The 24,163-nt window shown below is 40.0% G+C and overlaps 2 pseudogenes; both read left to right on the top strand.

Moving 5' to 3' along the window:
- LOC145652841 (NLR family CARD domain-containing protein 3-like) overlaps positions 1 to 24,163 on the top strand; it is a 260,507-nt pseudogene that overhangs the window by 63,079 nt on the left and 173,265 nt on the right.
- LOC145652832 (NLR family CARD domain-containing protein 3-like) lies at positions 10,593 to 24,029 on the top strand (annotated as a pseudogene).

Below are 24,163 nucleotides of genomic sequence, written 5' to 3'. Positions count from 1 at the left end.
CTTGATATGCAGTTGCTTGGGTATGTTGTTTTATGTATGTTCTAAGAAAATGACACAAAGAGGTAAATTACAACACTATAAGCAGGACACATAGAATATCAACAAATATATTCAACCACAAAGGCTAATTATTTACATTAATGGCATTTAGCTGATGCCTTTTGATTCTCTGTTATTTGCATGTATTATTTATTGTCACTTTGTCCATTACAGCCTTGTCCATTAGGGATGTGCTTCAGAGATGACACTGCAATTTAGTTCCGCATTAGTCCAGGATTAGATTATTATCTAGGAAAACAACACTTGGTCAACCCGCAGAGAAGCCATTCATGAATCGCAGCAAAAGACTATAGAAAGAGTCTGAGTCCCATGTTATTTAAATAACATTGAAGTATTTAGTAAGTACATTTTAGTGTATGTCCTATTCATTAATGTAACATTCAGATGGAACTTCATGCCTATATTCCTTGAAAGCATATATGAATAAATGAGAACATTAGATCCTTTTAAATGACCCATTGACTCACTGATTAATTGACACGCAGAGATGTCAAGGCGCAGTGTACATTTACTAACAAGTTGGTACTAACGCCACGATAACGACACTGCAGGAACCTGTTCTAATGGATCTACTCGACCCATCTCTTACAAAGAGACGCCCTTCAGGTGTGTGTGCATACATGTGTGTACATATGTGTAAGAGTGCATGTGTATTTGGTGTACATCAGCCTCTCTTTCACTGTCTCTTCCTCTTTCTCTGTTTCTGTCTCTGTTTCTCTCCAGAGGAAGGCACCTGAACACCTGAAGCCATGCTGGCAGCCTTACCCAATCACATGGCCCATACACCAGTGAGCTCATCAGGCAGGATGAATTTACAGGTCAGTGCTGATGTCATATTCAACTGTTTATAACCAGTTCATGACAAGCTATAATCATTGTTTTTTCTTACACACACACACATTTATGAAAGTCTGTATGTATTATAGGCATGTATGTACTAAATTAGTATTGCTGTAATAAACTTTTTAAGCATATTGTCAATACATCAATTCATTTACTTAATACTCATCATAGACCTTATATGCACCAAATACTTAAATTCCATCTCCAACTCCCCCGGTCCAATTGAATTTGCTTCATTGTACTTCATTGAACTGTTACTAAAGCAGTGTTAAAGTGGCATTAATGCTATACTAAAGCTATTCTAAAACTATACTATAGTTATACTAAAAAAATACTAAAGCAGTAGTAAATTAGTACTGCAGTAGAATCAACATGTCCCATGTTTTCATAAAATGTTTACTTTCTGCTGCATTCTGTGTTTACTACGGACAAAGCATCATTATCACTTGTTTTAATGATGTATTGTTTGTTTGTTTAGCTCATGCCTTTGCATTGCTCTACTGGTGGCTGGGAACAGCATGGCACAGCCTGACCTCTGGAATCTCTCTGCTTGATGTTTTTCTGCTCAGCAGGTAAGTTTGTGTTTGTGCATATACTCTGTATTGTACTCTGCATTGCTATGTTCTCCCTCTGTCTCTCCACAGACACACTGCATATGGGAGGAAGGCTATCTTCCTCTTCCTCCTCTTGCTGCTTTTCGGTGAGTCTGCATTTCTGAGTCACTACATATCAAATCATCTCATGTCCGAGCTCCTGTGTGGGTAAAAAAACATTTATACTCAATACACAAAAGACACAATGAGAGAAACGCACATGTAACGATGCAGTGTAAGCTGACAGGTCTGCTGGTAGCAGTTAGGAAATGACAGCAGATATATTGGTAAGAAATGTTTTGATAACTGGCATGTTAGTGACATGTGTAGTTGACAGGGACTTTAGTGATGGGTGTGTTATTTTTTTTTACTGGAGCACGGGACTGGTTCTCCTTAGTCACTGATTGATTCCACACACGTTCACACACCTGTCCGAGCCCCTCTGGATGTGAGTACTCTCACTGGCTGAAGAGTAAATGCAGGAATGAAACCATACACGTTTATTGGATGCCTCCTATGTGCTAGAACATAAACTGTTAATACTGGTAATAAACCCACTGTTTCAAAATTCTTCTCTCTCTCTCTCTCTCTCTCTCTCTCTCTCTCTCTCTCTCTCTCTCTCTCTCTCTCTCTCTCTCTCTGCAGCCTGGGGCCTACCCTGTTAAGTGTTGGGCATTCCGTGGTCCCCAAAGATTACTCACATTACCTTGGAACACATCCCTCATAACTTGTCATCCACTGGACACATCAACATTGCTCCAAAGGACTTCACCGTTCATGTGAGTCGTGAAAAACACACACACACACACCCGCACACACACACACAACACCAAATTATTTAATTAATAAGTTGCCCTGTCATCTTGTGATAGAGCTGCTCCTTTTTAAGGGGTTCCAGGGTGTAATGTTTTCACATTTCAAGTTCAAGTTCAAGTTCAAGTTCGGTTTATTCGTCACATACATAGTCATACACAGTATAACACGCAGTGAAATGGTGGAGAGTGCTCTGTCTAATCTGAGCAAGAGAAACAGGGGTACATAGAGAAAAAAATATATATATGCAGATAAATATATATATTCTATGTATGTACAAAAATATATTAACAATGTATGTACAATATATGTATATTATGATTATATACACAATGTACAATGTATATGGTTGGGTATATATGTACACAATCTACAGAATGTACAGATCCATTTTGTATAATAGCATATCTACAGTTGTTACAATATCATTTTATTACCTCACCCTGCACTGTGAAATACACATCCTTATATTCACAAAAGCACATGCTTTGGCTGGTAAAACATTTCTTATTAACACCAGTCTTGCTTGTCTTCCTAACTGGTTCAGTTCCTTCACTTTTAAGCTTCCCTAGTGTTATTATTACATATTTTAGTTTACTGTATCTAAATCACTACATAAGAGATTGTAGCCTGCACCCAGTAGTAGGAGGGATAAAACACAGACTATTTCTTTGTTGTGGTTTGTGTATATAAACATCTGATTTGTGAAAATGATTTAATTTCTTCTAATTAATAAACTGTTATAGTAGCTCTAACCCTGATGTAGTGATGCACAATGTAGTGACATTTCACATGAGGAAAAAACATCAATAAAGGTATTTTTGAATGGATATAACTAAAAATTAATAATACATTTTCTTAAAATTATTACATAAGGATATATATATATATATATATATATATATATATATATATATATATATATATATATATATATATATATATATATATATATATATATAAATCATAATCGAGAATCATCCATGAGTCTTAAGACATCTAGTTTTAATCACCCAGCTCTACTTATAATAGACAATAAAGGCTGAAGAGACTAACATTCCAGATGTAGTTTTATTTCAACAGTTATTTATTTTAATTACTACGAACAACAACAATGAAAGAGTGAATGTATGATGGTGCACAGACTGATGGGTGATAGAGGGGTGGAATATGAACATCGTAGAGAAAATAATGACAGGAGATCATTTTAATGTCAGAGTTGGTCAATGTTTGAATAAGTCTGGAAGTGGATACTTAGCCTGTACATGCACCTCCAGTTTTAAGTGATTTAAGTTTTCAAATGATTTGTACTTGATCACTTTAATACTAGTTATCAGAAATTTTACACATAGTACAATGATTCAGGAGTCACATTGATGTAAACACTTGGGACATGACAGTCATTCACATCCAGACTTATTTATCCCTCATTTAGGTTCTATTTGAGCTCCTCTAATACAGAAGAACATGTCAAAAAAACCAAAATGACTTTTATTTTGCGGGTTTAGAATGTGTATTTTGATGCTGGAGATTCATTTTCAGTCATGCTCTACATATCCTGATTCACTAGGGTCTTGTCTAATAAATTGAACACTTGAGTATATACATGAAATTACCAAGTAGCTGCACAGTATTTTCTACTAGATGTCCTAGACATCTAAATGCACACAAAGTGATCAGTCACTATACATTGAGTGTGCAATATTCTTTTTGCTAAAACATCACAACAATGCTCAATGTACAATGCACTTATTAAAAGACAATATTAAATTCTTCATTGTTATTATGTTAAATGATTATGCTGGGATAGTGCTGTAATACTGTAAAGAAATAGTATGCTTTCTCATGGATACTTACATTTTGTAGGAGGATTGTGAATATTTTCAGCAGTGAATGGAAATATCCAGTCCTTTGCAATGCAAACATTGAAGCTAATCCATGCTAGAAGCCACTGAACCGTCTCTCAGCTTCCATCTTATAACTGCACCCAAAGAACTCCACATAAACTTCAGCTAAAATAAGCCTGTTCCTTTCCATGATGTCCCTTAGTATTGGTAATCAAATTAAGTAAAAACAATATGGATTACTGCATCAGTTTTGCCAAACAGCATCACTCGCATGTGCTACACTTCATCTGGCTTAGAACACAAAGCAGTGCGCATATTTCAAACTCACGTAGTGGGTAAACAAATAAGGCAGGTGAGGTGTCTGCGTATTCATCTAAGCGTCCTCTATTTGTTGAAACAGCTGCCAATCACGCCGCTCGTGCTTGGACATTGGTTGTGAAGTCATTTGATAGCTTCACCTCCCCTTCCCCCTTCACACCTTGGTGAGGATTGCTGTCACTCAAAGACATTAACTCTTCATTCTTCAAACAGAATCTGTGGACTCTAAGAAAGGAGGGTCTTGTCCCTTATTCACCCCTGCTACAGGAGTAACATCCATTTGCTTGCATATTTTGTTATTTTATGAATGAAAAGAACACGTGTTTTGTGCAAAGACGTGAGCAAGCAAATGAAGAGCTTTACTAGCATTCTAGATACTTTTTAAACATGCCAAGCAGTTGCTTTGATGGTAATTAAATTAATAATAATAATAATAATATTAATAATAATAATATATTACGAGTCTACACAGTCACATTTACTAAACCAGACATACTTGGTCAGGCTTAAGCTTCCCTCCTGATATTATCACTTGTTTATTTTACTGTATCTAAATCACTACATAATAAATTGTAGCCTAAACCCAGTTGTAAGAGGGATAAAATAAACTATTTCCTCATTGTGGTTTCTAACTATGACTTGTGATCACTTTGATACTTATGATACTGAATTTAGCGTAGCAATAAACGTCCCTGATGTGTGAAAATTATTTAATTTCTACTCATTTAGCAAACCATTATAGTAGCTACAACTTTGAGACCACGAAACCCTGATGTAGTGATGTAGAAGCGTTTTACATGAGGAAAAACTATCAAGAGGTATTGTTGAATTTATTTTGATTTAGCTAAATTTATTTATTTTTCTTACATTGCTTTTATACTTGCACAGTTTTGTTGTACTTGCATAATTTTGAGTCTCTTAAGCATCTTTAAAAGAAATAAACTTGCTGACTTTTTGCAAGTTTGTCTTGACTGCTGCAGAATGCTATTATTTTTGGACATTCAAAATTAATTCTGATAAATAAATGTTGCATGGAATTGTCCAATTTTTAATTATTAGTATGTAAGGGTGTAAAAAAATTAAATCATAATGAAGAATCATCAATAAGTTTGAAAAAAATCTATACTCAGAATGTAGTTTTATTTCAACACTTATTTTATTTTAATTACTAAAAACAACAACAATGAAAGAGTGAATGTATGATGGTGCACAGACTGATGGATGATAGAGGGGTGGAATATGACCATCACAGAGAAAATAATCACAGGAGATCATTTTAATGTCAGTGTTGCTCAATGTTTGAATCGCCGTAGTGTTTTGAAAGCATCTTATTCATCTTATATGATTTCTCCACTTTTGGTTTCTTCAGCTTGTTCTTCAATTTGAGGTTTTCAGGATGGCAGAACTAAAGAAAAATAAATCAATCAATAATTTACAAATGTGCAAAAATCCAAAATAATCATATTATTCGTATGTGTCAATCAAAAAAACATAATTTAGTCCAATATGAAGTTCTTCCAGTAAATAGACTTAGCTAACAGCTAAATGAATTTCACTTCTTACTGGTGTGGTACTTATGAAAGATGCAAAAAGTGGTAAATAACTCCTACATCATCTCTTTCTCCATCATGGTTCTGTTCTTTAGAGACATCTGATGAAGATGTCAACAGTCTGCTGGCCTCTTCTAGAGTTGTCTGAGTGACATTGATGATGTCTAAGAGGCTTCTGAGCAGGTTCTGGTCCACTGGCTGAAACAGACATGAAGGATTAATATTTCCCACTCGCCCTCCGCTGGGCCTCTTTATCCTTCAATAATCCTCACAGTCAGTGACAAATGGTCCATTTGAAATAGGAAAATCAGCTCAGTGAAAATTATCCATGAAATGTGACGATTAACCAATTGAATCTGTGTGTCGCGTGCTTGGGCTCACGTGGACCTGCATGTGATGTCGGCCGTGGGTCTGCAGGCGTTGCTGGATCAGTTCACTCGCGCGACTGATCAGACCCCTCCCCTCACACATCTGTTCCAGCAGCGTGTCATAGTTCTCACGTGGAACCAGGACGTGGAGGCCATGAACATGGGCCCTGGAGGAGAGGCAGGGCTGGGCAGGATCTGAGCAGCAGATCAACGCTTTGATCACTGATCTGAAGCTGCTCTTGCACACACTGCCACTGTTCCTCCCAGAATGGTCCTTCTTTACTGAAGCTACGAGAGCAAGATGAACAAGAGTGCATTAATGTGACATGAATACACAACACAAAACAACAAAACAACGATGTGTAACGGTAAAGAGGTTATTAAAAGTATACCTTCCACACCTCCAGTCATTTCTGTAATGTGCATCTGTTTTCTGACAACCTTTCATTAAATGGTGCCACTTAAAACACCTTGCAGGTGTAACTGTACAAATTCTATTAAGTCATTATCTTTCTGCTGAAGTCATTTGTTACACCTTCATTAAATCATTACACTCACCACCATCTTCATCTACTCTCAAGTGGAAATGGAAGACGTGATTTTTCAGGTTCCGCAAGTGAACATTTTTAGTAAATGAGGATAGCTTGGCTAATTCTGGATTGTGTCCCCGTGTTGTAGAACTGGTGTTTGCACCTCGCTCAGCGGCCTGCAGATGTCTGTACAGGTCCTGGGTCCTCCTGATAGTCTCCAGCAGTGGTGGTTTCAGTTCATGAATCTCCAACATATGCTGCTCCACTGCTGATAAAACCACATCAGGAGCTTCTTATATTTTTGTCAACAGCATTTTTAATAGTTATAATGCAAACAATTATGTACAGGGTATTAAAATAAGAAAAATCTTTAGCAGCAGGTTACAAGGTTGTTATAGATATATGTTACATCTATATTTGGTTTTTCACTTTGAAAATAACTTAGCAAGAGTAGTTTGACAAAAATGAAAGACCCCATCAGTCCCACAGTGCAGAGTGTACCTTGGATCTGGTATGTAGGATGTGTGAAGGCCTCTGTGTATCTCAGGCGTTGTTTCAGGAGCTGACTTTCTCTCACACTCTCCTGTAGCTGCCCAGACATGAGCTAAGATCATCACAGAGAGACAGAGTGTTACAAACCCCAGGAATCACGCTCAGCCCTGCACTGCCACGCCTACCTCTTCCCACACACGCCTCCAATCTGGTTTACTGGAATACTAGCACACACCTGATCATTGTTTCTCTCATCACTGCTCCCTTACTTAAGCTCCCCTCCCTCACTCTCACGTCATGAAGTATTGCCAACCTTATTTTGCATACCAAGTGGTTCAGTTATGGTTTTGTCTTTCTGGTTTTCGACTTCTGCCTGACCCCTGGACACCCCTGGACTCTGCCCCATGTTATGGACCTTGAATCAACAGGACTACGAATACCTGCCTGACCCCTCTGATCTGTTTGATTTCACTATAAAACCTCTTGCAATTGGATCCTCTTCCTTGTATGTGTGTGTGCAATCATAAACACAGAGAAACCAGTAGTTAGAAATAATGACTCCAAACAAGGATCAGAGCCCTTATACTGAAATAATCAGAAATGTCTTATGTTGGGTAAATTATATTATACATTTTATTGTCTAGGACAGCACTAGTTGCATCACTTCCCTTTCTAAACCTTAGTTTAGCTCCTTAGTCTGAATATAAACATGAACAAAGTAAATAAACATCAAATTCAGAGTGTGAGATTCAATAGAGTCAATTCAACTTAAGGAACCATTCTTTGCATCCAGACTAAACCTAGTCTTAATCTTTAGAGTACTGGTCCATTATATCAGATGAGTTGTGAATCAGGTGTATTTTTAGTATGTTAAAAACACTAAACTCCGCCCTGCACCTGGTCTGACTGAATGAAACGTCGGGTTGCTACCTGGAGCTGCTGCTTTCTGTTCTCAAGCTGTAGAATGAGTTTGCCCACATCAGATTCCAGATTATTCAGCTCTGATGTGGTCTCTGCTAGCGCAGCATCTTTCTCAGCTAGATCCTGGATGTGACCTTCCAGAATGTCATGCAGCCCCTGCTCACACACAACAACAATCACCCTCATAAATGCACACACCCCCTGCTGCAGTGTTACTCCCTGCTGCCCCCCCCTGGTGTGATGAGGAATATTGGTGCAGAGTCCTTCTCTTGCAGGGGTCAGAGTTCAGGCAGGGGTTAAATGAGGCTCTATAGGTCTTTTGTATTAAGAGCATATTTTTGGACGCCTGTTTTTACCTGTAGGTTGCCATGTGTTTGGAGACACCCACCTGAATCTGTTTCTCTTTGTCCATCAGGACCTGTTGGAGGTCGTTTTTACTGGCCTCATGATTGATTTTGGTCTCCTGCAGCTCAAAGTCTTTCAACTCCAACAAGTTCTTCAGATCCTAAATAGAGAGAGAGAGAATACATAGAGTACAAATATACTAAACATTTAGTACAAATGGATTTCCCTATATAGTATACAATTTATAATTTTTAATGTATTCTCATAGCCGAATTAAAACATTAAAGTTTTTAGTGTCTTAAAGTAACAGTTTAATAAGCATACATGTATGCAGGAACATGCACCTGCACACACATACACACTCACACGTATGTCATCCTCTCTCAGGGTGGTGAGTGTGGAGTTGTGGGCGTGGCCAGGCTGGTGTCCACTGCTCTGATTGGTGCTCCTGTTCCTCAGCTGATTGATTATGGTGTTCTGAGCCTTGAGCTCCCCCTGCAGCTGTTCTATGTACCTGACAGCCATCACACACACATTCGATTAGGCTACATTTTATTTCACATGTTCATTTAGAGCTATGAGATGGACTCTCTGCACACAGATTCATCTTGGAATTACATTCCAATTACATGGAACTACATGGAGAAACTCCACTGAAATCACTGTGACATTAGAATGGTGTGTGCCAGCTCAGGACTAGGTACTATAATATAATTGTCTTTTGCTAAGAATAAAAAACAAAGCATTTCTAAGGATAATTTCTTCTATAATTAAAGTACAGCAATTTACTAGCTAAGGATTATTATTGTTTAATGAAGGCCCTTCCATGAACAATGTTTCTTATCAGAATTAAATATAGGCCTGTACCGACCTGTGCAGCTCTTCAAAAGTTTCCTTTGATTGGCTCTGATCCTCAGAGGGCGGGTCTTGTAATGTGTAGGCTTGTAGCTGGTTCTCTAGCTGTAGGCAGAGCGTCTTCTCTTGATGGAAAAGCGCTTCCATCTTCTCCAGTTCCTCTCTGCACCTGCTCAGCTCCTGACAGGTGGATGAAGAGCATTACGTGAAATGAAGAAATAATGCAATTCAAGAGACGTGTCTGGTCCTGCTACTGCAGTAGCAGTTAAAACTATTCTAAAAAGGAAGAGAATAAAGAGGCTTGGGCAGAATAATTTATGCATTTGAGAAGGTCAATTTATTGCCTTTTCAAGTTGTATTTAGATTTTTTATCGCCCTCCATTTATCTAGGTGCGGAGTGTGATTAACAAGTGTCCCCAGTCTCGTCCGCTCAATTAACCGGCTCTGATTACAAAAACTAGACTCGGGTCTCTGGATTAGGGGATTAAATCAGATCATCCAGCCTGCATATCCTGAGTGGGAAGAGGTTTGTGCACTTATTTACTTGGGATATCTGAATACATGTATATTTCTTGCATTTTTTAGATGCCCTTATCCAGACAAACTTCTTAAAAGTGCTTTGTAGTCCATTCACAAAACCCTTGGATAGTACCAGTAGGTAATATTCTTAAATAATCTTGATCTCTAATACTACCAGAAACATTTGTCTCTGCTGAGACTGAGACACAATACACAATACGGATGAAACATAAGTATAAACTTTAGAAAGTTCAGAAAGTTTAAAAGCCTAATAAACCTGGATAACCAAGTCAGGTTTGGAACGTGAGCCCAGAACAATAACTGGTCATCCACAATTACACAGAGACTTCTGCATCCTCACAGTGAGCAGAGAGTTCTCAAAGGGTAAAGTCACTGTGGAAATGAACTCTGGATTTGTGAGATGATTACTTTAGAAAATACACCAAAAATGTGAAACTATTTTAAGTTAGACTTTGGCAGTATAACACTATTTTGGCATTAAAACAATATCTTTTTTTAATTGTGTGTTTTAGTTCTATTCAGGGTAAGAGATCAGACTCCCCGGAACCCAGCTGTGTATCCATGAAGAGTGACCAGTCAATGGACATTCCATTAAAGTTCAGAGAGGGAGTGTATCCTACTGAGCTCAGGTAAGGATAATGTAGGGAATGTGCCTGTTCTACTGAGCTCAGGTAAGGATGATGTAGGGAATGTGACTGTTCTACTGAGCTCAGGTAAGGATGATGTAGGGAATGTGAGTGTTCTACTGAGCTCAGGTAAGGATGATGTAGGGAATGTGAGTGTTCTACTGAGCTCAGGTAAGGATGATGTAGGGAATGTGAGTGTTCTACTGAGCTCAGGTAAGGATGATGTAGGGAATGTGAGTGTTCTGCTGAGCTCAGGTAAGGATGATGTAGGGAATGTGAGTGTTCTACTGAGCTCAGGTAAGGATGATGTAGGGAATGTGACTGTTCTACTGAGCTCAGCTAAGGATGATGTAGGGAATATAACTGTTCTACTGAGCTCAGGTAAGGATGATGTAGGGAATGTGGCTGTTCTACTGAGCTCAGATAAGATGGAGTCCTCCACATACACTTCAGAGAGGGAAAGTGTTCTGATGAGAGGTGATGGTCTCCTGGTTTAAGACAGTGTTCCTCACTCCCAGTCCCACCTGATCAAACTCATTCAGCTCATTATGAAGTTCTTCATGAGCTGTATCAGGTGTGTTGGAGCAGGAAAACACTAAACTGTGCAGTGCTGCAGGTTCCCAGCACTGGGAATGAGGAACACTGGATTAAATCAGTTCATCCATCTTTGGGAATGAGGAACACTGGATTAGGGGATTAAATCAGATCATCCAGCCTGCATATCCTGAGTGGGAAGAGGTTTGTGCACTTATTTACTTGGGATATCTGAATACATGTATATTTCTTGCATTTTTTAGATGCCCTTATCCAGACAAACTTCTTAAAAGTGCTTTGTAGTCCATTCACAAAACCCTTGGATAGTACCAGTAGGTAATATTCTTAAATAATCTTGATCTCTAATACTACCAGAAACATTTGTCTCTGCTGAGACTGAGACACAATACACAATACGGATGAAACATAAGTATAAACTTTAGAAAGTTCAGAAAGTTTAAAAGCCTAATAAACCTGGATAACCAAGTCAGGTTTGGAACGTGAGCCCAGAACAATAACTGGTCATCCACAATTACACAGAGACTTCTGCATCCTCACAGTGAGCAGAGAGTTCTCAAAGGGTAAAGTCACTGTGGAAATGAACTCTGGATTTGTGAGATGATTACTTTAGAAAATACACCAAAAATGTGAAACTATTTTAAGTTAGACTTTGGCAGTATAACACTATTTTGGCATTAAAACAATATCTTTTTTTAATTGTGTGTTTTAGTTCTATTCAGGGTAAGAGATCAGACTCCCCGGAACCCAGCTGTGTATCCATGAAGAGTGACAAGTCAATGAAGATTCCAATGCAGTTCAGAGAGGGAGTGTATCCTACTGAGCTCAGGTAAGGATGATGTAGGGAATGTGACTGTTCTACTGAGCTCAGGTAAGGATGACGTAGGGAATGTGACTGTTCTACTGAGCTCAGGTAAAATGGAGTCCTCCACTTATACTTCAGAGAGGGAGAGTGTTCTGATGAGAGGTGATAGTCTCCTGGTTTAGGACAGTGTTCCTCACTCCCAGTCCCACCTGATCAAACTCACTCAGCTCATTATGAAGTTCTTCATGAGTTGCATCAGGTGTGTTGGAGCAGGAAAACACTAAACTGCAGTGCTGCAGGTTCCCAGCACTGGGAATGAGGAAGACTGGATTAGAGGATTAAATCAGTTCATCCAGCACTTGGAGTGAGGAGCACTGCATTAGGGGGATTAAATCAGTTTATCCAGCACTGGGAGTGAGGAACACTGAATTAGAAGATTAAATCGGTTCATCCAGCCTGCATATCCTGAGTGGGAAGAGGTTTGTGCACTTATTTACTTGAGATATCAGAATAAACGTATATTTATTGCATTTAGTAGATGCCCTTATCCAGACAGACTTCTTAAAAGTGCTTTGTTGTCCATTCAGAGAACCCTTGGATAGTACCAGTAGGTAATATTCTTAAATAATCTTGATCTCTGATACTGCCAGAAACAATTGTCTCTACTGAGACCGAGAAACAATACACAATACAGAAATGAAACATAAGTATAAACTTCAGAAAGTTTAAGACCAGCCGTACTGCTGCATTCTGGATCAGCTGTAAGGGCCTGGAGACACACATGGAGGAAGCAGCCAGGAGTGAGTTACAGTCACCCAGTCTCAAGGTAATGAGGGACTGGAGGAGCACCTGGGTGTCCTCTTTAGAGAGAAACAGTCGAATCTTCCAGATATTGTAAAGTATAAACCTGTAAGTGTGATACATGGGAGACACACACACACACACACACACACACACACACACACACACACACACACACACAATGTCACAAGCATAGGGAGGTATCTATGAGGAGGGGTCTGTGCTATGACAGTACAGTTACAGATGTGCAAAAATAGTTATAGTTTATTAAAATATTAATTTTCAGTCTCCTTTATGCACAGTCTAATTCAGCCTCACAACACAGGTGTACGTTTACCAAGAATACAAAACACACCTGTACATTTACGAATATTTCCCTAAAGTTCAGCTTCTTTATTTAAAAACAATGGCAGTTATTCTAAAGCTGACTGTATACTGTATTCAGTATGTACTGTAATAATTAAATAATAATAAGTTTAAATTTAAATAGTGCATTTCTAAAATTCAAGGTTGCTTTACAATAGCAATACACATGGAAAGAGACATGAATTAACACATTTAGCACATTAATTTATCAACTATTAACAGAAGAAAGGTCATTAAAATGTTTATGTTTTAAGCGATTTGAAAGCAGAAATTGAAGACCAGAGATGGAGAGATTGTAGTAAAGTGTTCTATAGTTTTGAGGCCATGACACTAAAAGATCTGCCCCTACAGAGACTAATCTTAACTTAGGGATGGAGAGACAACCTGCATCAGAAGACCTAAGTGTATGGGTGGAGCAGTATGGATGTAGGAGTTCAGCTAAGTAGGGAGGTGCAAGACCATGCAGAGCTTTGAATGTAAGCAGGACGAGTTTATACTGAATGTGTTGAGGGACAGGGAGCCAGTGTAACTGATGTAGAATCGGGGTGTTTTGGGCTGACATTTTTTAACATCTAAGAGAATTCTGGGGTGTAAATGAAGAGAGAGTTGCAGTAATCAAGATGGGATGTGATGAAAGCATGAACCAGAGTTTCAGCACCTTGTCTGGAGAGCATGGGCCTAAGTCTACTGATATTGTGACTGTAAAAAAAAAGGCATTTTTAACCATTGACATGATGTGGGGTTGAAAGAGTGAGGAGTACACCAAAGTTCCAAAATGCAGTTGATGATTTGACCAAGACCCATCTAGACTGAGTTTAAAATCAGTTAATTTAGCGATTATGGATTTAGAACCAATAACTAAAATTTTATTTTGTAAGGATTTAACTCTAGGAAGTTTATGTTCATCCACTGTTTGAGATCTTTGATACAAGAGAGTAAAGCAGGAAGTGGTAAGGTAGTGTTACCTTTGGTGCTACTATAAATCTGAGTGTCATCAGCATAACAGTGGAAACGGAGACCATGCCTGCGGATAATCTGACCAAGGGGCAACATATCGATTAAATAGGAGAGGACCAGGCACCGATCCCTAGAGAACATCTTGGGTAACGATAACAGTGTGTGATTTGTGTTTACCAAGTGTGACAAAATGTGATCTATTAGAGATATAGGAGATAAACCATTCAAGAACTGTATTAGTAATCCCAATGTCTGAGAGGCAGCTGATAAGTATGTTATGGTTTAATTGTGTCAAACACAGCACTTCTATCTAGAAGATCTAGGAGGAGAACACACAGGGCACCAGAGTCAGTAGAGAGAAGGGGATCATTGAAACCATGTAACAGGGCTCTCTCAGTGTTGTGCGTAGTATGGAAGTCAGATTGGAAAGGTTCAAATAGATCCTGAGTATTTAAGAAAGATTGTAGTTGAGAGGCTGGAACCCTGAGTAGACAGGGGAGACTGGAAATGGGTCAGTAATTATCAAGTAGTGCAGCATTTAGTCCTGTTTTATAAAGAATGGCAGTTAAAGCTGAGGTTTTGAGAGCTGTAGGGACAGAATCCGAAGGGAAGCATTAATGAGAAGACATGGGAGAAATAGCAGAAGAACACTTAAGAAGAGGAGTTGGGGCAGGATCCAGCTGTAGGTAGATGAGCTGGATTTAGCTACAGTAGTAATGCTGTTACTGAACATTGCTGAGCTCCTCTTTTAATGACTAGACAAAAACAAACTCTCTTGATTACAGTTTAAGTTTCAAGTTTGGTTTATTTGTCATGTACATAGTCATACATAGTATAGTAATGGTTTGAGAGTGCTCTGTCCAAACTGAGGGAAAAAAACAGGGGAACATAAGGAAATATCTCTCTCTCTCTCTCTCTCTCTCTCTCTCTCTCTCTCTCTCTCTCTCTCTCTCTCTCTCTCTCTCTCTCTCTCTCTCTCTCTCTCTCTCTCTCTATATATATATATATATATATATATATATATATATATATATATATATATATATATATATATATATATATATATATATATATATATATATATATATAACAATGTATGTACAATATATGTATAATATGTTTATCAGGCTTTGCCAGAAATGTAGCACAAATGTTTATTCCGTGGATCAGTGTGTGTTTACATGTGCACATAGTCTGGATAATATTATCCTGGAACACATGTTTTAATCAGCCTAAGCTTAGGTCAACTAAGACACTATGTCACACTATAACAATCAGACTGTAATATTAACAGGATCATATCTAAGTAAGACAGTTGTAGACTAATATAAGATCATGGATTTACATGTAAACATAGATAGTGAGGGGTTAACACTTGTGTAACAGTTGATTAATCTGATTGTATTATTCCTAGAAATACAAAAATCTTGGTGTTATCTTTGATCCAGAGCTCAGATTTGATCAGCAAATAAATTCTGTTATTAGGAATAATTTTTACAAGTTCAGAGAAATTTCCCAAAATCAAATTCTTTGTTCATGCTTAGGAACAAGTCATCTACTCACTGGCACTCAGAGTTGTTCAGATCAGCTGTTGACTGTTCCACAGTCTCCACTGAAGCTGAACTGTGACTGTGTCTGTTCCACAGTCTCGACTGAAGCTGAAGTGTGACTGTATCTGTTCCACAGTCTCGACTGAAGCTGAAGTGTGACTGTGTCTGTTCAGCTGCAGCACTGAGGCTGTGGAACAGTCCTCCTCTGAATATCAGCTCTGCTCCCTCTTGTGCAGATTTCAAACACTTCTTTTTACTCTGACATTTTCATTTCTCTGTCCATGTTTATGTTTGATGGCACATTTCCTTTTGTTTTACATTTCACAGGTTTTTGTTAAGACATTTTTCCTAACTTTCCACAGCACTTTGATCATTGCTGTTGTGGTAAATGTGCTCTATAAATAAAATGTACTTATTTTCTAACAAATCATCTTGTAAAGGAGCCCTTTTGTCTGTTTTGCTTTCCCTTGTCGTCCTTTGTTTATTGTTGTATCTGTGTGTTGTCCTTCTCCCTGCTCCTCCCACCATTCCTGCCACTCCCCAGCCTAACTCCACCCACCATTCCTGCCAAAGCCCCAGCCTAACTCCTCCCACCATTCTGGCCACTTTCCAGCCTAACTCCTCCCACCATTTCTGCCACTTTCCAGCCTAACTCCTCCCACCATTCCTGCCACTGCCCAGCCTAACTCCACCCACCATTCCTGCCACTCCCCAGCCTAATTCCACCTACCATTCCTGCCACTCTCCAGCCTAACTCCACCCACCATTCCTGCCAAAGCCCCAGCCTAATTCCACCTACCATTCCTGCCACTCTCCAGCCTAACTCCACCCACCATTCCTGCCAAAGCCCCAGCCTAACTCCTCCCACCATTCCTGCCACTCCCCAGCCTAACTCCTCCCACCATTCCTGCCAAACCAGGCTAACTCCACCCACCATTCCTGCCACTACTGACCTAACTCCACCTGTCATTCCAGCCACTTGTCCTTAGTCTCTGCATTGTTCTCTTCCCAGATTCCTCTATGTATATACTTCTCCTGTTTCCTGTCTTCCTGTTCTTGTTTGTTGACCTTTGTTTTCTTGTGGCTGAGTGTGTTTAGCACATTTGCTTTACTTTCACTTTCTATTAAAAGCCTTTTTGAGTTTCTACACTCACACCTGCATCTTCATCCTTTCTGCTGCTGCACACCAGGCAGCATCACAGATCTGTTATAAAATGCAGAAACGCAAGTGTTGATAATATATAATCTTGTATATTATCTACTTGTCTGTATAATCATGTGTTGTGCAGGTATGAATGTGCTACATATTCCTCCATAAAAGTCTGTTGTGTTTGTCCACAGTGTACAAAGAGAAAAAGCAGAACTCACCTACAGAAAACAATTGGAGTCCATATTCAAGGTATGTAACTGTGGGGGTGATTTCTAGTATATTTGGGTTTTAGGATGTAACAGAAGTAATAAGATTACTTTTTCCATTAAGTAATGAGTACAGTAATCCCATTACAATTTTAGATAAGTGATGAGTAATGGATTACTTTTTTTTAAGTAACTACCCAAACACTGCCAGAATGTTCTCCATCATGAAACAAAATCATGTAGTGATCTCTCTCTGTAACATGGTGGTGTTTTTTTGATTGTCTGTTGCTGTTTATTCCTAACCAGGAGCTGGAGCACAAAGTCGTCTCTCTGGTGAAGAAGGAGCTGAAGAAGTTTAAGAAGCTGCTGAGTCCAGATTACCCAGCATGCTCTGAGAGAGAGGTGGAGGATGAGGAGGATCAGAGCAGTGCCAGAGAGGGAGCGCTGAAGATCACACTGCATGTCATGGGGAACATGAACCAGACAGACCTTGCTAACACACTACAGAGCAGTAAGAGCTCTGGATCATGGCTTTATGATGGCAGTATCACTATAACTAAATTTTGTCCTCTGTGTTTGTGCAAAGTGTTTCAGCGTTTTGATAAATTACTTCAACATCAAAGATAACAAGAAAATAAAATATTTGTGATCATGTTCTTCTGTTTATTAGAGCTATTCTCTGAATATCAACGAAATCTCAAACACAAACTAATGGATACATTTAAAAGAATTAATGAAGGAATTTCCCAACAAGGAAGCTCAACTCTTCTGAATGAGATCTACACAGAGCTCTACATCACAGAGGGAGGGAGTGGAGAGGTCAATAATGAACACGAGGTGAGACAGATTGAGACAGCATCCAGGAGACCAGCAACACAGGAGACACCCATCAAATGCAATGACCTCTTTAAAGACAAACCCATCAGAAGAGTGCTGACTAAAGGAGTTGCTGGAATTGGGAAAACGGTCTCTGTTCAGAAGTTCATTCTGGACTGGGCTGAAGGAAGAGCAAATCAGGACGTCCTCTTCATATTTCCACTTCCTTTTAGGGAGCTGAATTTGATGAAGGAGAAAATGTTCAGTCTGATGGATCTACTTCATCACTTTTTCCCAGAAACAAAACAATTACAATTAATACACTGTGATGCTTACAAAGCCATTTTCATCTTTGATGGTCTGGATGAGTGTTGACTTCCTCTAGATTTCCAGAACAATGAGAACTTGTGGAATGTAACAGAGTCGACCTCGGTGGATGTGCTGCTGACAAACCTCATCAAGGGGAATCTGCTTCCCTCTGCTCTCCTCTGGATAACCTCTCGACCTGCAGCAGCCAATCAGATCCCTCCTGAGTGTGTTGATCAGGTAACAGAGGTACGAGGGTTCAGTGACCCTCAGAAAGAGGAGTACTTCAGGAAGAGAATCAGTGATCAGAGCCTGGCCAACAAAATCATCACACACATGAAGTCATCAAGAAGCCTCTACATCATGTGTCACATTCCAGTCTTCTGTTGGATTGCAGCCACTGTTCTAGAGAGAATGTTGGGTGAAGCAGAGAGTGGAGAGATCCCCAAGACTCTGACTCAAATGTTCACACACTTTCTGATCTTTCAGATCAAACACAAGGATAGAAAGTACCATGGAAACACTGACACTGATCCTCAACAGACTAAAAAGTCAATTCTGGCACTGGGAAAACTGGCTTTCCAACAGCTGGAAAAGGGCAACCTGATCTTCTATGAGGAAGACCTAAGAGAGTGTGGCATTGATGTCAAAGTAGTGTCACTGTACTCAGGAGTGCGTACCCAAATCTTCAGAGAGGAGTCTGGGCTTCACCTAGGGAAGATGTTCAGCTTTGTGCATCTGAGCATTCATGAGTTTCTGGCTGCTTTATATGCATTTCTCTCCTTCATCTCCAAAAAGAAAAATGTGTTGAAACAGCAAAAGAAAGGTCTCTTTAAAAGATCAACCATGTCTGACTTCCTTATGAATGCAGTGGACAAGGCCTTACAGAGTGAGAACGAACATCTGGACCTTTTCCTCCGCTTCCTTCTGGGTCTCTCACTGGAGTCCAATCAGACTCTCTTATGAGGCCTACTGACACAGAGGAAAAGAAGCTCTCACAGCAAAGAGGAAACAGTCAACTACATTAAGGAGAAGATCAGGGAGAATCCATCTCCAGAGAAATCCATCAATCTGTTCCACTGTCTGAGTGAACTAAAGGATCATTCTCTAGTACTGGAAGTCCAGACATACCTGAGCAGAGGAGGTGACCATTGTCTCCATGGAGCCAGTCTCTCTCCAGCTCAGTGGTCAGCTCTGGTGTTTGTGTTGCTGAACTCAGAAGAGGAGCTGGATGAGTTTGACCTGAGTAAATATGACCCATCAGAGGAATGTCTACTGAGACTGCTTCCATTGGTTACAGCATCCAGAAAAGCTGTGTGAGTATTTTCATTCATAAACACATTACTGCACTGGTGTTAGTACATCATGATCTCCATCATAAGGTACTTTGTTAATTTGTGAGTGTTCCTTAAACCCCTCTGTATCCTGTACCCTAATCACTATGCAAGGTGTTAGCTGACCAAATCATTAATCCTAAAGTGCTTCTTAAGTGTCTTTGTGCTGCCTTTCCTCTGAGTACAGGCAGTGCTCAACAAATGCACCACAAAAAACCTATCACACACTTCTCTCTCTCTCTCTCTCTCTCTCTCTCTCTCTCTCTCTCTTTCTTACACACACACACACACACACACACACACACACACACACACACACACACACACACACACACACTGTAAGTGTATATTTCTCTCTTACACACATTGACATTATAACTCTTTCACTTGTTACAGTGTTCACTTACCCCTGCCCTGCTTACCTACAACCAGCGATGGAAACAGGTGTAGACCAACATTTAAGACGTGTAAAATATAATACATTTATCTGACTGAATTATAATTACAAAGGTATTAGAGTAAATTCTATTGTGTAGCACAGTTTAATTGATGAGAATATGTATAACTAACTTTATAAAGTTACTTAAGCATTTACATTATGTCATACTACCTGAATGTTACCCAATAGATGGATATAAAGTAAGAGAGAGGTAAAGAAAGAGTGAGCGAGAGAGAGAAGTAGAGAGAGAAAGCCCCAGGTAGAGGTTTCTCCAAACCTCACTGCTCAGTCCACCAGCTCTGCTCCAGCTCCACTCCAACTCTCCCCCTAAACCCTCCACCTCCAGACCCTGACTTCAGTCTTATCTTCACCAAGACCAGGTGGTTTACCATCACTGACCAATCACAACTAACCACATTCTCTTATCACCCACACCATGGGACAGCAATCAGGTATCACTGACGCAGGAACTCAGCTGGTGGTAGGACAGTGATTTACAGTCGTGAATAACAACTCACTTCCTGTAAAAGTGACCGTGATGTGACCCCTCTTGTATGTGTCACGTCTGCACTTCCTGTCATACTTGTTTCCCCTCTTTGGTCTTCCTAGTGCTGACCTTTGTCTATTTACACTGTTTGCCTTTTTGACTGTGGTCCTGCCTGAGAGGCCCAGCAGATGCAGCAGGACTAGAGCAGGTGAAGGGTACTGTGGAGAGACAGGCTGAGGGGATGGAGATGGACATTCTTCTCCACACACATCAGTTCCTCCTCTTATCCTAAGAGACACTGATGAACCAGTATATCCAGGGCTTTCTCCTCTTCTGGGGTTTGTGTGGACATCACTCCCCACTGCTCAGTGTGAACTGCCTGCACTTAATCTCTGCACAATATCATCACACTGCTTCTTTATCTCTGTTACACAAACTAACAGTTTTGTTCAGTTTCCTCCAAGGGAATATGGAACTCCTTTATAAAATTTAACTCACCCTTCTGTCTCTCCTCCACAACTTTACCATCTGAATCCGTGTCTGGTAGCGTCTTTGATCAAATTATCGTAATTCTGTTTGACTATTAATCTATTGTTTGCCTGTTGACTTGTGGGACTGTTTCCAAACTTAGGCAGGGGTGGAGTTAACAAAGAAGCAATTTGAACTTGCTCTGAATTAAAAGCGTGCGTGTGTATGTGTGCGTGTGTGTGTGTGTGTGTGTGTGTGTGTGTGTGTGTGTGTGTTATACAAGAGAGAGAACAGAAATCACCATCTTGATGCATAATTAACCGATCAATTTAACATGTCTGTTCAATGCAGTTAAATTAATAGTGGTGTGTTGTAATAAGGAATAAGCACATTTTGTGTTTTGTCTGTGTGTGGATTTCAGAAAGAACAGTAGAGACAGGTAGATAAAGAGAATAGAGATATTTTGTTTATCTAAATCAGTAGTTCTCAAACATTTTAGACCAAGTGTCTCCTATAAATCATCCCACAGATACACAGACGGTGATCACTTACCATTTCAGTAAGAGGGTTGAGGAGTTTAGCTGAGTAAAGCTGTACGATGTCCAGGATGAGGGCAGTGGTCTTCAAACACAGATCTGACTCTGCCTCCATTTTGTTATGGTACTCAGTCTTGATTGTGGTGAGAGCAGAGAGGTTATTCTCACAACAGAAAGTATCAACCCCACTAGCGAAGAACATCAAAACCTGCACAGCTTTTAATGAGAAGGTTGAAAATTCACTCTGTCTTTGGATCCAGAAGTTCTACAATTACATCTGTTTGAATTCTGACATCAGTATCTCATCAGATGATAACTGGAGCAGCTTCTCTTATTCAGCACAGATCAGATCCTCAGTCATTCCTATGAGGTGAAAGGTGAAGGGGTTCCCGATGGCCCTGATTATGTCACACACTTCAAAAAGTGTCAGAGAGGCCCTGCGTTCAATGTTAAGCTCATCAAAACAGGAGAAACTATCAACGAGATAGACTAATTTTTCCTGCCATACTGAGTGTCCAAATACACTCACAAAGGGAGATTGTTGTTCTTGCATAAACACGTGTAGCTCAGATGCAGTGCAAAGAGCCTTGTGAGCACTTTTCCCCTTGATAACATCTCACTTCAGCACGAAGCAAATGTTGCACATGTTCACTGCCCAGTACCTCACAAAGCACATTGAACAAAGTTATTGGTTGAGCCTTTATTAACGTCACTGCATCATTCCTCCTGATATCGGTTTCCTGATGTTATGACATTATCCTGTGCTTTTGCTGGGTTTACATGTTTTATCATTTTATCTAGTGAAAAGATAAAGATGACGCCAGAGAGGTCGACTGCTGTCACCACTCCTCCGATTGTACTTTGTACTTTCTCCGAAATTCTTGCCTTCTTATCTTTTCTTTTTACTATGATGCGCATCTCTTATGACAGAAACACTCTTGTTTCTTTCAGTTTACAAAATACTCACCTCAAACCATTTCTAACCTCAGACCTAAGTTGGCAGAGTGAGATCCTAAGGGAAAACAAAGGACGCAACACAAAGAAATGGCCGTGAGGAAAGGGAGCCGGTGTAAGGAACAGGCTGAGGCCTCGGGCACACTGAGCTCCCTTACCTAGCATCCTGCTAGCCAATGTCCAGTCTCTGGATAACAAGCTCGACAACCTCTGGGCCAGGATAAAGTTCCAGAGGGACATTCGGGACTGCAATCTCCTCTGCCTCACTGAGACCCAGCGGTACCGAGCCATGCCATCCACCTGGCCGAGTTTTTCTCGGTGCGCCGCATGGACAGAATAGCAGAATCGGGGAAGTCGAGAGGCGGTGATGTGTGCATGATGGTAAACAATGGCTGGTGTGATAACGATAATGTTGTTACTCTCGCCCGGTCTTGCTCACCCAGTCCTTTTTACCTTCCTCGTGAGTTCACTCTGATCATCGTCAATACCGTGTACATTCCAGCTCAGGCTAACACGGACATCGCACTGTGACAACTCCTTGAGGCTCTTAAACAGTTTCAGTTAAATCACCGGGACACTGCACTTATTGTGGTTAGGGATTTTAACAGCACTAACCTCAAACATGCATTGCCAAACATTTATCAGCACATAACCTGCCCCACAAGAGGCAATAGGATACTAGACCACTGCTACACCCAATACAAAGATGCAAGTCGCAAGCTCATCCACTATTTGGTATGTCAGACCATGCTGCCATCTTCCTCATACCAAAATATAAACAAAGGCTGAAACTGGAAACTCTGGTTCAGAGGGAGGTCACTTCATCACCTCTTCACTGCCAGCCATTGACCCATTGCAGTTTGCATACTGTCACAACCGCTGCACTGATGATGCAATTGCAAATATGCTCCGCAGCACACTGACCCACCTGGACAAAGAGAGGGGTAACTATGTTAAAATGCTTATAGTTCAGCATTTAACACCATTATCCCCTCCATACTCACTACCAAGTTGGAGGACCTGGGACTACATCCATCCCTGTGAGACTGGATCTCCAACTTCCTAACAGATAGAACACAATCAGTAAGGGTAGGCAACTGTGTTTCATCCACACTCATCCTCAGTACTGGAGTAGGTTAAGCACCTAGAGAACTGGTGCCAGCAAAAATAATCTACTCCTCAACGTCCGCAAGACAAAGGAGCTGATTGTGGACTGCAGCAAAAAGCAGGAGCGGCATTATCAACCTGTTCAGATCGCCGGAACCATGGGGGAAAGAGTTGACAGGTTCAGGTACCCTGGAGTTCAGACTGCCCTCCAAGGTGCTGTGGAACTTCTACACCTGCACTATTGAGAGCATCCTCACGGGGAACACCACAGTTTTTTTCAGACAAATTCTATGCTACTCTTATACTTTATTTTCTCTTTTCTTTTCAAATACATTTTCAGAATTTATTTTAGTTCAATTTTATATTTCATTTATTTATATATTTTTCTGTATTTTTCCTTTGTTTGTGTGCAGAGCAGTCATCAAAAAGCATTTTACTGCCAGTTATACTGTGTACGACTATGCATGTGACAAATAAACTTTGATTTAGTTTGATTTGATTTGAATGACTATCCTTCTAACTTTGTGACTGGGAAACAGTGGGAAACAGAGTGGGTGATGTTTGGATGCAGTGAAGTACGATGTCTGCTTAGCCCACACTGTATTTTTATAAAACACCGAACACATGC

This window comes from Electrophorus electricus, chromosome 21 (assembly GCF_041902795.1).
Source record: "Electrophorus electricus isolate QZ-2024a chromosome 21, ASM4190279v1, whole genome shotgun sequence".
In the NCBI taxonomy this organism is placed as follows: Eukaryota; Metazoa; Chordata; class Actinopteri; order Gymnotiformes; family Gymnotidae; genus Electrophorus; species Electrophorus electricus.
Note: the sequence above shows the minus strand (reverse complement) of the source record. Positions and strands in the feature narration are given on the sequence as shown.